This window comes from Camellia sinensis, chromosome 2 (genome assembly GCF_055761805.1).
Source record: "Camellia sinensis isolate YWXY chromosome 2, ASM5576180v1, whole genome shotgun sequence".
NCBI classification, from domain to species: Eukaryota; Viridiplantae; Streptophyta; class Magnoliopsida; order Ericales; family Theaceae; genus Camellia; species Camellia sinensis.
The window spans coordinates 154,081,279-154,098,548 of NC_138962.1; positions in this window are offsets into that span (position 1 = coordinate 154,081,279).

Genomic DNA, 17,270 nt, shown 5'->3' on the forward strand with positions numbered 1-17,270 from the left:
GTTATATCACATAAGCAATTAGCCTCATGGCAAGCATGCTATCATGGCATTCACTCACACGCATGCGAGGATGCTAAAGCATAAAGCTTGCCGAGTACTCCAAGCCAAAAACAGGCATTTATTAGAAATCCATGCATGAATCCTAAGTATACAGAAATGCCTAATGCAACACATGCAAAATGCAACTATAGCAGGCTCGGCTATTCTAAACATGGTATATGAGATGCTACAACTAACATGTATTCAATTTTGAATTGAAAGTACAATGCAGTTAGTATGATACGCCGAGCTCGGTGCATGCAAAACAGATGAATGAATGCAAACATGCTATCATACTGTATGCTAATTGAAATATGCCTTAATCTAACCATCATAAGCGGATAAATAAAAGGGAGAAAGACGTGGGGTTGGAAGACATACAACACACACACGCACACTTATTACAGTTGTGCCCTCGCGCAGAGGGTCCAAATAAATAATACAGTCCCAAATAAAAGAATATTACAGTCCAAATATTACAGTCCGAATAATGTACAAATTCCTAATTAATTTACAAATTAACTAAGAAAGCTGTAAAACTGGCGTGCAAGCCAGGGACTGCCTTGCTCGTGATGAATGATGCATGTCTGGGCTGCCTTGCGCGGAAATCCACTGGGATGCCCCGATTAGCCTCCGTTTTGTGATTTTTCTTGGAAAGCGCACCAAACTCTGGAAGTTTGCTGATTCTTCATTTGCTGCAACAGAGAGCAAGAAAGGGGCATAGCAATGTATTTCACAAATATATGCATGCCTCGATCCTCGTGCCACCAATCACGCACACCAAGGTATGATGGCCGAGGAGTCGAATTGCACAATTTAATGTAGGATGAATGCACGTATAAACACAACAAAACCTAACTCCATCATGGGTGATCCGGAGTGTCGGTGACTGGGGATTGAGACACGTTCCGTCACTCGGAGTACGAAACGTACCTCGTTTCCCGTGCCCGAGCTAACTCCTATCCCGGACACGATGCAATATGCATGATATGCATGAATGCAACTAAGATACAGCCTAGCATGCACAATGCTATGAAAATGAGATGCCTCGAAATGCGTGCACACAGGCACGCAAACCGAGAAAATGACAGAATGCAATGCAAATGACATGGGAATGTGATATGGGCTTACACTAACATGAGAGAGCCTCAGCCACACTCACATACGAGGCCGATGGATAAAAAATAAGTGCCTCGAAATGCGTGCACACGGGCACGCAAACCGAGGCAATGGCATATGCAATGCAATGGCATGGAAATGGCATATAGAATGCAACATGGACTTATACTAACATGAGAGAGCCTCAGCCGCACTCACATAAGAGGCCGGTGAATGAAAATGAAGCGCCTCGAAATGCGTGCACACGGGCACGCAAACCGAGGCAATGGCATACGCAATGCAATGGCATGGAAATGATATGCAAACATGCCAATGGGATTTCAGCAGCAAAATGAGGGGGAAAACAGCCCCGAAATGAGGCGAAAACACACCCGATGCATGGAATAGTCCCGAAATGCAAAATTAGGCACCCGAAATGGCCTATAGCTATACCAAACATGCATAATTGGCACATGGAATGAAAATACAGAAGAAAGGCAGCCCCAAAATAAGCATTTTACTAGTACAAAACAAGGCCAAACAGCAAGCAGAGATAGGGAAAAATTAGCATGCGAAAATGGCCCTAAACATGGGATTAAGAAGCAACTCATAGCTGCTGTCCTCAAACAGGTTAGGACCCTTCAACAACATTGAAGAGGGACCAAAAATAAGCACTTTCACAGAACTATAAAAACCTCAAAAACAAACATAGATAAGGCTAAGTTCTTATGCAAGAAAATGGACCAAAAGGTGGCCAAAGAGGCAAGTGGTATATGCAATGCCCAAACTGAAAAATTCCCTTCTACAACATTGAAGAGGGACAAAAAATAAGCATATTTCCAGAACTGTAAAAACCCAAAAACAGTATACAAACATGCTAGAAATGCAATGCAAAATGAGGCTCAAAGGAGGCTATAACATGAAGTATGCAAAATATTCCACAAATGGCCAAAGACCCTTAATGAAACATATTAAGAAGGTCAAAATAAGGCCATATTTAGGACTGTAAATCGTCCAAAAATGGAAGCATGATAGGCTGCCAAAGCATGCAAGAAAACGGTATTTAAGGAGGATATTGAAGCAAGTGCAATATGGAGGGCTCAAACAGGGTTGAGCCCTTAATGAAACAAGAAAATGAGCTCAAAAAAATGACCTTTTCAGTTTTGGTCGGAGCTCAAATTAATAAGCATGTATGGCTTAGAGATGGTGCAAAAATGAGCTAGAAAAGAGGGAAATTGGACTTACCTTTGAAGACCAACACTTTTGTTGCTTCTTGGACCAGATTTGGTGACTCTAAGCTGCTGGAATTCTTCCTCTTGCTGCTGGAATGGAAGGGTGGTGGTAGAGCTTGAAGATGATGAAGAAATGGAACCCAAAACTTGAAGGAAATGGGGTGCTATGTATGTATCTCCTCCAAGCAAGCCTTGTAACCCCTTTTCTTGAGTTGGGAGGCCAGCAAAAATGCAAGAGAGGGAGAGAAGGCTCTAGCCAAGTGTGGAGGGAATTGAGGCTCTTGTTCCCCCACAAAATATCCCCCGGATATAGATATTTTCTGGGGGAAACAGCTGTACAGCTGTAAAGTACACAGAGAGAGGAACATGGCCGGCCAAGTATTTTTGTTGCACGTGGCCGGCCGGCCACCCCCCCTAGCCGGCCAGCTAGGGGTCAAAAGGGTCAAGTATAATTAGTGGCCGGCCACCACATATTGGTGGCCTCCCAGGTCTCCTCTTCACAACCCTGTGGTTCGAATTTGGAAACTCTAAAACAGGAGAGAGAACAAGCCATTTTCAAGAGGGGTTCAAAATGGTCAAATGGAATTAGTGGCCGGCCATGAACTTTTAGGGTCCTCCCATGTGTGTACAACACAAATATGTGGTTCAAAGTTCAAGAAAAATGGCCCAGGTTGTTCAACATTGGCCCGGAAGGAGGGGTTCAAAAGGGTCAAGCAACATTAGTGGCCGGCCATGAACTTTTAGGGTCCTCCCATGTGTGTACATCACAAATATGTGGTTTGGGGTTGAAGAAAGTGGCTCCAAGGTGTTCAACATTGGCTCGGAAGTGCGAAAAACGGGTGCCGGAGGGCGAAAATGGAATATAACTGGTTGCCAAGATAATTGCTGGCCTCCCACCCTCCAGTGACCTTCCTGATGATAAAACAGAGGCACCTGCCAAAAATAAACGAAAATCGATGCGAAATGAATGCTCGGGGGCCAAAACACGCAGTTCGGGATCCCGAAAATGAGCTGCTAAGCACCGAAAGTGGCGTTCGGCCACGAAGTGGGTTTCTCCGACCCCAGTGTCCCTCAAAAGGGAGCAAATAAGAAGTATGCCAAAAATCAGAGCGAACGGAGTCGGTTAGGCGGTCCCGAACCGAGGCACTCGGCCAATAGTCCCGAAAAATCGGAAACTGGGCTCCGAAATGGGCAGAATGGCCTACGGCCACCAAATGTAGCCCACGGCCACTGAGAGATGGTCTACGGGACCTCTCCCTCCCCTCAGGAAAAGAAACAGAGAAAACCGAGTCTGGTTCGCAAACCGAGACAAGGCACAAAAGAGGGTTCGGAAGTCCGGAGGCGGGGTTCACAGCCGCGACTCTGAAACTTCTGAACGAGCACAATATGTAGCATCACCGAGCGCTCAAGTGGTGACGTCTAAGTCTTAAGGTTGGTCAAAAATGGGGTGTCTACAGCAAGTTTGCAGACAAATATGTTAACTAGCCCGGACGAGGTTCGGCGTCTTGAAGACCGGAGAAATGTTATCTCGGTCGAAGTGAGTAATCCCAGTCACGCTTTCGCGGACGGAATTAAGGGGCAATTGAGAGGGTGATTTATGATCTGGAGTTGGGCCGAGATATCGACCGAGCAGGTTGAAAGCCCAGCAGTGCATTGGACCGAGATGATCGGCTGTTCGCCCAGAGAAGGGCTGCCAGAACTTGGGCCGGGCAGAGTTCGGGCTGTGTGTGCCACCCCGGACCGGACAGAAACTGCTCGGCAAGGCAGTGCTCGGTCGGACCAGGATGCTCAGTCCGAGGATGGCCGAAGCCAGATAGGCCGAGTGACCGGCGCCCGGAAAGGCGCGGACATCCGAGGAAGTGGTCTAACCGGCAGAAAGGCCGACCCCAGGAGGCACCTCGGGCTAGGCTTTGCCGAGATGACGCCTAGCCCGGTCCTCCTCAGTCTTGGCTAGTGGAGGCACCTCGGGCTAGGCTGTGCCGAGATGCCGCCTAGCCCGGTCCTCCTCAGTCTTGGCCAGTGAAGTGCTGGGGTATGGAGCACGGCATGGCACAACAACGGATAGGGCAGCTCGGTTGCTGAGCTCCAGCTGTGATGACAGGCAGTTGAGGTTAGGTGATGAACGGCATGGTTTATGCTGACAGATGGGATAGCAGAGCCACGTGTCAGGAGATGACTGGGAGTGGATATGGGGCTCAGAAGGTATATAGGCATGTCTGCGCCCCCCATACGAAGGACACGAACATCTCTGTAAGGGATTCTTACACTCAAACTCTCTCCCTTCTCTCTATCCATCCTAAGGTGTGTGCTAACTTGATCGTCGGAGGGTTTTTCCGGCCACACACCGCCGGGTAGCTCACCATTACTTGCTCGCAGGTGATCGGACATCGACGGAGCTCGGAAGAAAGGAGTACGGGCTTGCTGGAATATTTGCTCCCCGTACAACACCTTTTACCACCAAGTAAACCATCAGTAATGTCCAAGTCTTAAGGGCGGTCATAAATGAGGTGTCTATAATAATTTATAATTGATCGAAGATATAACCACGTCTATCTGTGTATCAACCAATATTTTATTTATTTATTTATTTATTTTAAGTCAGCTCTCTCTCCCTCCTCCATTACAATCATCATTAATGGCATGGCATGCATCCTGCCAAAATAGAACCCGTTAACATTGGTGTCAATATTTGATAGGGTGTTCGTAAATTTGGTATTTACGGCACATCCGTGTAAAACTTAATCCCTTTTTTTTTTTTTTTAATCATATCATCTTTTTAATTTTTTACATATCTTTTCATAAAAAGTTAAAAAAATATGTTTATTTAGAACATTCCAAATAACTTATTAATAATAAAATTATTAATTAAGTTTCTCATCTAAAAGAATTTTAAATATTAAAAAAATTATACCTAATTAAATATCAAATATATAAGCTATACGATACCGTATGAATAATTACATATCATATCATATTAAACTAAACAATTAATGGTCATAAAATCAATCGATATATTAATACACCATTAGTATGACTAAACAAAATGATATTATTATTAGCAAAGATATAGACGACATGGATAGCAGAGGAAATGTTCACTTATTAAGCATTATGGCTTATTTTGAGAAGATTATAAAAAATAATTTTTTGACTTTTAATTAAGTTTTTAGTTTTTTTAGATAAATGATTTAAAAAATTGGTAAAAAGTAGTTTTTGGTTTTTTTTATTAATATTTGTTTATGATGTCAAATCATAATCAAATGACCAAACTATTTTTATTTAGTTTAAAATATTACAACTTTACCTATGTAGTATATTTTGACTCATGAAGGATAAAATTGTAATTTTACACTTGGCTAAAAACTACCTTCCTAAATGAAAAAAAAATTTAAAAAATCAACTTTTAATTTTTGTTACAAATCAAAAAAAGTAACTAAAAACTAAGTTCCCCAAACAAGTCTATGTTTGTATTCAAGTGCGACTTATCCTATTGATAAAAAGAAAAAGAAAAAGAAAAAAAAAAAAAAAAAAAGGTGATTTATGTTACGTAGCTTTCATTTCCTACTCCCCCTGTCAAATTGATTGTCAAAGACAAAGAGTGGAATACTCGGCTTTTGGTGATTCCTAGGACTAAATTAGCCACAATTGTTATAATATATAAGAATTTTAGATATTAATTTTTTATTTTTAAAAGTAAAAATTTTATTGTAAAAGATATTTAAGAATTAATTTTTATTATCGCGAGAATAATTGCTAAAAAATAGTCTCAAAAAGTTAAAAATAAGATTTTTAGTGATAAATTTTGAAAATATCACTAATAAATAGATTTTTAAAGATAAAATAATTTGGTCTCAAAATAATTTATTTTTTGGGAAAAAAATTTAGTTCTAAAAAGATAATAATTCATCACTAATGTTTAATTTTTATTATTAAAAATATAATGATGATATTTTTCTTAACAAAAATATTTGATTCTTAAAAAATATTTTTATCCTTAAATTTTAATTTCTAAAATTTTAATTTTATGTAGTGAATTTAATTTTTCAATTTGAAATTATTGAATTAATTATGATCTAGTTCACACACCTTTTGTTTCTAAAAACACCAATGATAAAGACCCTACAAAATATAATCCCCACAGCCTTCAAAATAATCTGAATCATTCATACCACTATTAAACATGACTTTTAAAAAAAATTTAAATATATTAATAATTAATACATCAATAAGTGTTATGGAGTCATCTTTTGTGGAGATGCCAAACATTTTCCTTCTAAAAATTACCAAAATGTTACTTTTCTACCCATTAAAAGAAGAGTGCGTCAAGCAATAGGCTCTTTAAAAGAGAGTAATAGTAGTTGAGTTAACAAAAATGTTAGAGTTTTTAAAAATTCTACTAAAAATTTTATCAAATGTCTCACATGGGTATGTGACTCACATGAGACCCACATTGTATGGGTCTTACACTCATGTGAGACATTTAATAAAATTTTTAATAAAATATTTAGAATCTCTAACATTACTCTTGAGTTAATTCTCTTTTCAGCAGATTATCCTATGGTGGAAAAAAAGACTTGGCATCGTGCAATTAAAGGCCGGCGACATTGTCTCAATTAGGTCCTCTCTATTAATTTGCACTCACTCCCTACTCACACATCTTTCAACTATAACAAAACAGTAATCATTCATAACATTAATTTTGATATTTGAATAGAACGCAAATGACCAGAGCAAAAAAAAAATAAAAAACAAAACAAAATAAAATAAAAATATCACATCACAACGAATGTAACTTAATAACAACTTATAAAAGTTGAATTTAGCGTTCCAAAATTAGAACTCAAAAAACATTTTTGATGATAAAATCTGCTTTGATTTCAGGGGAGGCCCCCTCCTCCCTCCCTCCAAATTAGCCTACTATAAATTATTTAATTATTTGATAAATTACAAATGTCCCATTTAAAAATTTTAAAAAATATATTATAAAATCTCATAGTTTCGACTTACATTGATTTTTTTTGATAAAATTAAATAAATTGACATTAATATAAATGATATGAAAATATAAAAATAAATAACGTAAAATATATATTTTCATGTAAAAGATGTGTCAACATTATTTTTCTATTTATATAACTAACAATTTATTGATAAAAATAGACTAAGGATATGAATTTAATTATCAAGGGAGCTTAATGTGATTATTTTGAAATTGTAGGACTTATTGCATTTTCTCCAAATCTCAAGAAAGTCAATATAATTTGCCCTAATTGTCTATATGTGGTGTTTTAAATTAGTTAGTGCAAACTTTTGTCAATGAAATTTGTTGAATTACTTTTGTTAGGTGTTTAGAAGATAAAGAATGACTGACTTAATGCGTGTTGTAATTTTTTATTGATTAAGAATATTACATAAACAGTGCTATATAATATTATTGAGAAAGTTTATAATAGTTTTATTGGTATTATTTTTTTTTAAATGTCTTAAAATGTTTGTTATATTTTAGAAGTGAGTATAATTTTTTTAATAATTTTTTCAAACTATTCTTTATTGGAAATCATAAATATATTTAAGGGTGAGGATAAAACATCAATTCAAAAAATGAATGACATTTTATTTGAATTTGAATACATTAATTTGTTTATGATGTGCTAAAAAAATACATTAATTATATGTCTCTTTTTCTTTTTTTTTATTCTAAAAAAGTTAGAATTAAAACAAAAATAAACAAACAAACAAATAAATAAATAAAAACAATAACGCAGAGTGGAGTGTAAATATTTGGGTGGGACACGTTGCATGGTGGGATTGTTGGTAAAAGAGCAAAATTACCGACATAACATTTTTATAGAAGTATGTAGGATTCACTATTAGTGAAAGTAGGCTGTGTAAAATTTTATAAAAATATTAAGATAAACTATAAATATATTTTCAAAGATTTATTTAAAATATAAATTATTATCTATAATTTTAAAAATTACATCTCGCTTTTGAAATTTATAATTTTATGACAACTAATCTTTTTTATTAATAAATTACCAAATCAATTAACAGTTTTAATGATGTCAGAAATTTATTTCAATTAATAATTTAAGTGATTTTATTATTGTATATGAGAGCAGTTAAAAATTTTATTATTTCAAGTAATTCTATTAAATAAAAAAGCGTGACTATAACTGTATAGGAAAGAAATAAACCTTCTCGTATAATCCTGTTGACCAAGTCTGCGCTCCTCTATACGACGTCGCTTTACTCCCTAAAAACACAAACGTGAGCTAGCCGGCGGGTGTATGCCGGAAACCCCTCCGATACCTAAGTCAAAAAAACAGACAAGTAGACAAGAAGCTCTATGAATTCAGAAAACAAAGTTGTGTTACCTCTCCATAGGTAATGTTTGTGAGCTTTTATAGGTTTTGCGTGGCACAATCCTAGAAGGACTTTTACTCCTCCATGCGGAGTCCTCCTAGGATTCATACTCCTGAAGGATAATGCTTATCCTTCAATTCCCCTCACTACTTAAACCAAATGAGATGGTTCTTTCATGGCCGGCCTACCATACGACCGAAGTAATTACGACTATGCTTAGCCGAACCATACCTAGTTCGGTTCTCTGTCCATAATTTTCTACAAACCATGTATGCCCAAAACCGAACTATCTTTTATCAAGGTTTAGACCAATCTAGTTTCACTGCGCCATGACCGGTACAAGTTCAAAGCATCCTTAAACCGGTCTAAAGCGTCCTTCAACCGGACTAACATCAAGAGTCCCTCGGACCGGTCTACCTTCTGGGCTTGAGATCGGGCTAACTTTAAGCCTCTTCAAGACCGGAGTAATTTTACGGCTTCCTTACTCAGCCCTTCGTACTGAGGCCCAAAAAGGCCCAGCTCGGCCCAATTCGCATATAAATTATCCTCTCAATTGCCCCTTAATTCCATCTGCGTAGCATGATAGGGATTACCTGTTTATAAACCGGGCTAAAGTTTTACCTTTTCAGCCGAGCTAAAAACTCTGAAGCCTTTAAAGCCGAGCTATACACTTTTAACCCTTCCAGCCGAGCTAAACGTAAGCCAAGTTGTGCTTGTCTAGTCACAACGTCCCTTTAATCACAGAAACTGAATCGATTCTCATCCGTATGACACGTGGCATGCTGGCATTGGCTTACTGCAGCTGTCGCGCCGCTCTCGTACTCCGCAAAATTTGAACACTCCCGTGCGTTTTCGTCCTTCCTATAACCCAAAACAACACTTTCGTCCTTTGAATCACCCTCATCAATCATTTTACTGTTTCAAGCTCTTCTCTCTCTTTCTCTCTTCTAAGCTCTTACTGTTTTTTGTATTTCGAAGAAGCTGCGTGTTCTTGCTATTGTTGCTACTTCCATTTGCATCTTCTTGTGCCTCTGGACCTGGTAAGCATCATAAATCTGTTTCTCTATTTTTGTTCCTGCTTTTGTTTAATCCATAGCATACTATGTTTGAAAAACACTTTTTCCTGCTAGTTTCTACATTTTTCTGGAAAAAAACCTTTTAAGAACCACTTGAACTTCGTGAAGTAGTCTATAGAACTCTGTGTTTGATCCAAAATTACAATATAACCGAACTAAAAAGTAGTTTGTAGTTGATGCCATACTAATCTATCTGTACGACCGAGCTAGCACTTCATATTTATACTAGCAATTCCAATACGTCAAACCATCCTTTGATTTACCTTAGCCGGGATAAACGAACCGAACTAAGTCTGAACTTAGCATATTGGAAACCTTAACTTTCGACCGAGCTAGGTCTTTGGAGCTAAGCCAGCTTTCTAAGTTTTTAGACCGCACTCAGAACGCTGCCCCTAAAGGCTCAATCAGTCTAACGGAGCCTTCTCTTTAACCGAGATAACGAATCGCTCGCCAAGACCGAGCTATCGAACCCCTTGCTCAATCCGAGCTACCAAGCATCTTGTTGAAACCGAGACAGAACCTATAGCATCCCACATAGCCGAAGTAGGACTCCTATTCTTGCTTTTATTTTGTAGCACGGTCCAATGATCTGTGCTTAACCCCTTTGTTTTCCACTTTGCAGACTTAAGTTGCCTAGGCACTCCTCTGCGCGCTCAACCGAGCTACTAAGCACAATTTTGCGACCGAACTAATTTATCCATAACTTAAAAAATAAATGGGGAGTATAGGTTTTTAGTAAAAACCCCTAGTGGCCTGGCCGAATTCCGAAGGGATTACAACATCCTTGATGACGTCCAACTCATTCTGGCCGAACCAGATATCGTTCCATGGGGAAAAGAGGGCTATGTACTTTTCACCCTCCTATCAATAATAGAAACCGGACTAAGATTCCCCGTTCAACCCTTGATTTGTGAATTCCTAAGACAAACCAGAATATGCCCAACTCAGCTTTCCACCAATTCTTACCGTATAATAATGGGAATAGCCGAACTAAACTGTCGAGCCAGTCTTAACCTCGGTCTAGCTGAAATATTCCACCAATACTCCATTGGCTCCAAAGATGATGGCTGGGTCTACTACCTTAGGATACGCCGTCGTAGAGAAAAAATAATAAAAGATACGCCGGATAAAGACTTAAACGATGACGATTTTTTCTGAGTATCTGGGAATTTTGATGATCACCAAGCCCAGATCCCTGGCCGAAGTATAAATTGGAATAAAGGAATCCCTAGTATAACTACTTCGGTTTCCTTTCATGCTTTTTCTTTATTTCGGCCTCCATTCTGAACCGAACTAACAGTTTATCTTCTTTGTGCAGATTCAGCTCATTTCCAATCACTTTACAGCTGCCCCAACCTAGATACTCTCTGTGCCGCACTACGGTATCCAGAAAGAAGTTGGGCCAAGTTGCTAAATTTTGAGCCGACATACCGTTATAGCGGCCGACGTAAAGCCAGAGTAACTGACTTTTTGTTGGAGGACGCCCCCGAACCAAACCCAACCTTGCCACAAATTAGACTAATCCCACTGACCGCTAAAGAAGAAATGGCCAAGAGAAACAGAGTCAAGGCCCTCTTGACCGAGACAAACAGGGCCGAGATACCACCACCAAACCAAACACAAGAAGACGTGGTGGCCCTACCATCTCAACAGCCTTCGTCATCTCGGGCGAACAAGCGTGCCCGGACTAGCCAAACCAAGCAGCGCCTTGTAGATGAAGATGAGACCATTCTTCCGCCACCAAGCCTTCCATCGAGCCCTCAGCCGGAGCGATCGGACCGATCTAGCTCTTCCAAGTGGGCACCGAAGCTCACTTTCCAGAACCGAGATATCCAGGACACCGACTCGGTGGTCGCAGAGAAGGATCACGTACTGGCCTTCAATTTGGCCAAGAGTATGTGTCTTCCAAAAGACATGGAGCACCACCACAATCAACTGAACACTGAACTGAAGTCCATCCGATCTTCAACAAAATCAATGATTCCGGTAAGTAGCTTTTTTCGATCTTTCTAATTCTTCCAAGTTTTAGTTCGGCTAAAAAAGAAACAATTCTTTTGCAGGCCATTCATAAAAACAATATCACTCACAGGCGAGTGTTGGAGCTACGGAAAACAACTAGGCAAGCCGTGGCAGAAGCCGAAGCCAAGACTGCCGAACTAAATCAATCCCAACAGAGGACGGCCGAGCTGGAGGCCGAGATAACTCGTCTAACCGAACTAGTTGCCTCGGCTAACACCGACAAACAAAGAGCGCTAACCGAGATGAGAGACAAGTATTTGCGGGAACTGGCGAAACTCGAGGGTGTTAAGGACGCCGAAATAAAAGTTTTGAAGAAGAAAGCTGAAGACGCCGAGTTGAAGGGCTTCAAGGAAGGCAAAGCTGCATGCATCCAGCAGTGTGAAGCTGGGAAAGACTTGTTCTTCAAGTGCGGCTGGAGGGGTGCCGTGGAGCAGCTCGATTGTGGTCCCGACACCGAGGTCTACAATGCTCCTCAGTATTTTATTCCGGCATCACTGGCGGAGTATGCAGTCGATCTTCAGAAGCAATTCCTTGAAGCGTCTGACGACGATGAAGAGAATGAGCAAATTGATACTCCGATTGACAATGTTCCAGCTAACCAATCAGTTCGGGCGGAGCCTGCGGTAGAAGATCTGACCATTGAGCAACCAGTTGAAACCGAGCTCCAGGCCGAGACCGAGCTCCCAACTCAAACTGTAATTCCGTCTGAAACCGGACTTCGGGTTGATGTCGAGCTGGATGCCGAAATAGATGACCTTTTTAGCTGATTTTGTATTTTTTCTTTTTCTTCTTTTTGCTTCGACTTGTAACCGGGCTGGGAGCCCCTCCCTTGTAATCGCTTTGAACTTGATTAATGAGAATCATCTTCTTTTGCACTAACTATTATTCCGGTTTAAATACTTTATGCCGGTCCTAGCTTATCAATCTGACTAGGCTGACTTGCCAACCACTCTTTAGCTGATATAAATACTGCGGCTAAAGAGTACAAAGAGTTGGTTTAATCCCGCCAACCACTTCTTCTGCCCAAACCCTTACTTCGGCTGAAGAGTAATAAGAGTTGGTTTAATTCAGCCAACCACTCTTCAGCCATACCCTTACTTCGGCTGAAGAGTAACAAAAGTTGGTTTAATCCAGCCAACCACTTCTTCAGCCCATAACCTTACTTCGGCTGAAGAGTAATAAGAGTTGGTTTAATCCAGTCAACCACTTCTTCAGCCATACCCTTACTTCGGCTGAAGAGTAACAAAAGTTGGTTTAATCCAGCCAACCACTCTTCAGCCATACCCTTACTTCGGCTAAAAAGTAACAAAAGTTGGTTTAATCCAGCCAACCACTCTTCAGCCATACCCTTACTTCGGCTGAAGAGTAACAAAAATTGGTTTAATCCAGCCAACTTAGAATAAAATGTTTGGTTATTCCGACCAAACGTCTTGCAGCCTGGATCCTTATCCTGGGCTTAGGAGGGGTGTTGGTTTTTCCCGCTAACCTATAGATTAGTTTTTCCAGCCAACCTTGCTTTTGATGTCCCTAACTCACTAATACAATCTCTTACAAAAAACAATTATGCTGAAAGGAATTGACTTTGTTTTATTGAGAGAAAGGAAAATTACACATACTCATAAAAAAAAAAAAAAAAGAAGCTAAAAATAGAATAGTTTGAGGTTGGCAGTGTTCTATGGCCTTGGAATGGCTTTGCCGTCCTCATCTTCCAGGTAGTATGCCCTTTTGCCAGCTAATCCGACCACTTTGTAAGGTCTTTCCCAATTAGGCCCTAACTTGCCATCTCCTGGTATTAAGGTGTTTCCCATCACTTTGCGCAGTACCCAATCTCCGATCTTGAATTGCCTTGGATGCACTGTTTTGTTGTATTTCCCAGACAACTCTTGTTGGTATGAGGCAATGTGAACCAGTGCTCTTTCTCTTCTTTCTTCCGCAAGGTCGAGCTTCAATGCTATGGCTTCTCCATTCAAGTCTAGATCAAAATTTTCGCTTCGAATTGAAGGGAGGCCAACTTCTAGTGGGATTATTGCTTCCATGCCATAAGCTAAGGAGAATGGTGCTTCTCCTGTTGATCGTCGAGGTGTGGTGCGGTAAGCCCATAAAACATGAGGGAGTTCCTCCGCCCATTTGCCTTTGGCTTTTTCTAACCGTTTCTTCAGTCCATCCAATACTACCTTGTTTGATGCTTCTGCCTGACCATTTGCCTGGGGATATGCCGGTGTAGAGTTGTAGAACTCTATCTTGTATTCTTCACAAAAGCCTCTAAAAATTTTGCCGTCGAACTGAGTGCCATTGTCAAATATTAGTGCCTTGGGTATGTCGAACCGTGTAATGATATTCTGCCAGAGGAACTTCTTCACATCTTTTTCCTTGATTGATGCCAGTGTCTCTGCTTCTACTCACTTTGTGAAGTAGTCTGTTGTTGCGAGAAAGAATTTCCTGTTTTCGGGTGCTATTGGGAGTGGTCCTACTATGTCCAAGCCCCACATTGCGAAGGGCCATGGGCTGGTCAATGGTAGGAGCTCTCTGGCTGGTTGATGTATTTGGTGTATGAACTTCTGACATTTCTCGCACTTCTTCACATACTTTTCTGAGTCTGCTTGCATATATGGCCACCAATATCCTTGTGAAATGGCTTTGTAAGCTAACGATCTTCCTCCTCAGTGGCTTCCGCACATACCTTCTTGTATCTCGAACAAGAATGCTTCCACCTCGCTGGGGTGAACACACTTTAGATAAGGTCCAAAGAATGACTTTTTGTACAATGTCATGGATAGGGAGAGCCAAAATCGCTGCGACTTTGCTCTAATTTTGTTGGCTTCTTTCTTTTCTTCCGGTAAGACGCCATCTTATAAGAACAGTATGATGGGATCCATCCATGAGGGGCCTAGTTCGGCGCAACATACCTCTTCTGCCTCGGGATCTTCAATGCTTGGTCTTGGTAAATAGTCGATGAGCAACAAATGAGGGATGGATGTATCTGCCATTGAAGCAAAGCCTGCTAGTTCGTCTGCTCTGCTGTTTTCCTCCCTGCCAATCTGTTCTATCCTTACTACTTCAAATTTCTTGATCTCTGTTCTGACCAATTCTTGGTACTTGGCCATCCTGTCATCCTTTGCTTCATAGTCTCCAAAAATTTGGTTTACCACCAGCTGTGAGTCGCTGTAGACCATTAGTTCGATGGCCTTCATGTAGAATGCTGATTTGAGTCCTGCAAGAAGTGCTTCATACTCTGCTTCGTTGTTTGATGCTGGGAAGCCAAGGTTGATTGCTTGCTCCACAACCAGGCCGTCTAGTGAGATGAAGACTATGCTAAGTCTTGCACCATGCCGGTTGGATACTCCATCCACAAAGAGCTTCCACATCTCTCCAACGAACAATTTCCAGTAAGTGGAGGGGTCAGATGATGTCGTGGAGTCAAGAATGTTACTGGTGTTTTCTTCAAGGTCCATGCTTGCTATCTGCCCCTTGCTATCTGATGGTATCAAGTCTTTATTTGTTGGTGATTCTTGGTTCGCTTCTTCCTTGCTGTCTTTAGTTTGGTCTACCATGGGGTCTGATTGAGTATCCTGCACCAGGGGTTGCGCTATTCCGGCGTCAACTTCTTTCCCTGGTTTGGTTGTATCAGTCAGGTCGACTGGGCAGATATGATGACTTCCTGGTGTGAATTCTGCAATAAAATCCGCCAATGCTTGAGCTTTTATTGCGGTCTTGGGTTGGAACTTGATGTCGTGTTGCCCCAACTCTACTGCCCACTTCAGAATTCGCCCAGAAAAGTTCGCTCTTTCAAACAAAGCTTTTAATGGAAAGACTGTGAGGACAACTATTGTATAGGCGTGAAAGTAGTGTGACAACTTCCTTGAGGCCATCATCAAGGCCAGAGCCAGTTTTTCCAGTGGCAGGCACCTTGTTTCAACTCCCAGCAATGTCTTGCTGACATAGTAGATGAGCAGATGTTGGATCCCTTCTGCACGGACTAACACTGCGCTAATTGCATGCTGAGAGACTGTTAGGTACAGGAAGAGTTCCTCTCCAGGTACTGGGGTGACAAGCAGTGGTGGAGAGGACATATATTCCTTTAAGCTTTCCAGAGCGCGGTCGCATTCTTCATCTCACTCAAACTTGGCTTTTAGTGCATGGAAGAATGGTCGTAGTCTATCCGATGACCGGCTTATGAACCGATTGAGCGCAGCTGCCATGCCGGTGAGATGCTGCACTTCTTTTACCGAGTTTGGTCTCTCTAAATCCTGGATTGCTTTAATCTGAGAGGGGTCTGCTTCTATTCCCTGGTTGGTCACAAGGAATCCCAGGAATTTGCCAGATCCTACTCCGAATGCACACTTGGATGCATTGAGGCGCAACTTGTGCTTCTTCAGGATCTCTAACATCTCGCCTAGGTCATTGAGATGGTTATTCTCATCCTTGCTCTTGACCACCATCTCGTTGATGTAAACTTCCATTGTTCTGCCTAACAACGGTTCAAACATCTTGGTGACCATCCGTTGGAATGTCGCCCCTGCGTTCTTTAGGCCAAAGGGCATGACCTTGTAACAATACAGTCCTCTTGGAGTTGTAAAGGATGTGACCTCCTGGTCTGGTTCATGCATGGTGATTTGGTGGTAACCTCTGTATGCATCCAGAAAGCTAAGTCGGTTGTGCCCCGCCGTTAGGTCTACCAGTTGATCTATCCGTGGTAGATGAAAGCTGTCTTTTGGGCACGCCTTGTTGACTGTTTTATAGTCGACGCCAACACGCCACTTGCCATTCTTCTTTGGCACTACGACTGTGTTGGAGATCCATCTTGGGTAGTGCACTTCTCTAATTACTCTTGCCTTCAGCAGGTTAACTACTTCTTCCGCCACTATCTCTACATGGTGGAGTGCCGATCTGCGTATGCGTTGAATGATTGGTCTGGCGGATGGGTGGACATTGAGTTGGTAACAGATGAAGTTGGTATCAATACCTGGCATGTCGTATGGTGTCCAGGCGAACACTTCGATGTTAGAGGTCAAAAATTCCAATACCTCTAATCTCTCAGTGCTGGACAACGACGAACAGAGCAAAAAAAACTTATCCGGGTTTTTTTTATCTATTCTTACCTCTACCAAGTCTTCCACCGCTTTCTGATTAGCTGCTTTGCCTACATCCGCGAACAGTTCATTGCTTTCAGGTTCTTCCACCGAATGAACCTATCCTTTGGCAGCGCGGCTGCCATTCACCGTGATAAAGCATTGCTTGGACATAATTTGATCTCCATAGACCTTTTCAATTACGCCGGTGTCATTGGGGAACCGCATTACTTGGTGGTAGGATGATGCCACAGATCACATGGCATGCAGGCATGTTCTGCCCAAGATGATGTTATAAATGGAGGGGACCTTTAATATCCAGAACTCCACTTGTTTCGTCACGCTTCCTGCCTTGACTGGGAGGATTATTT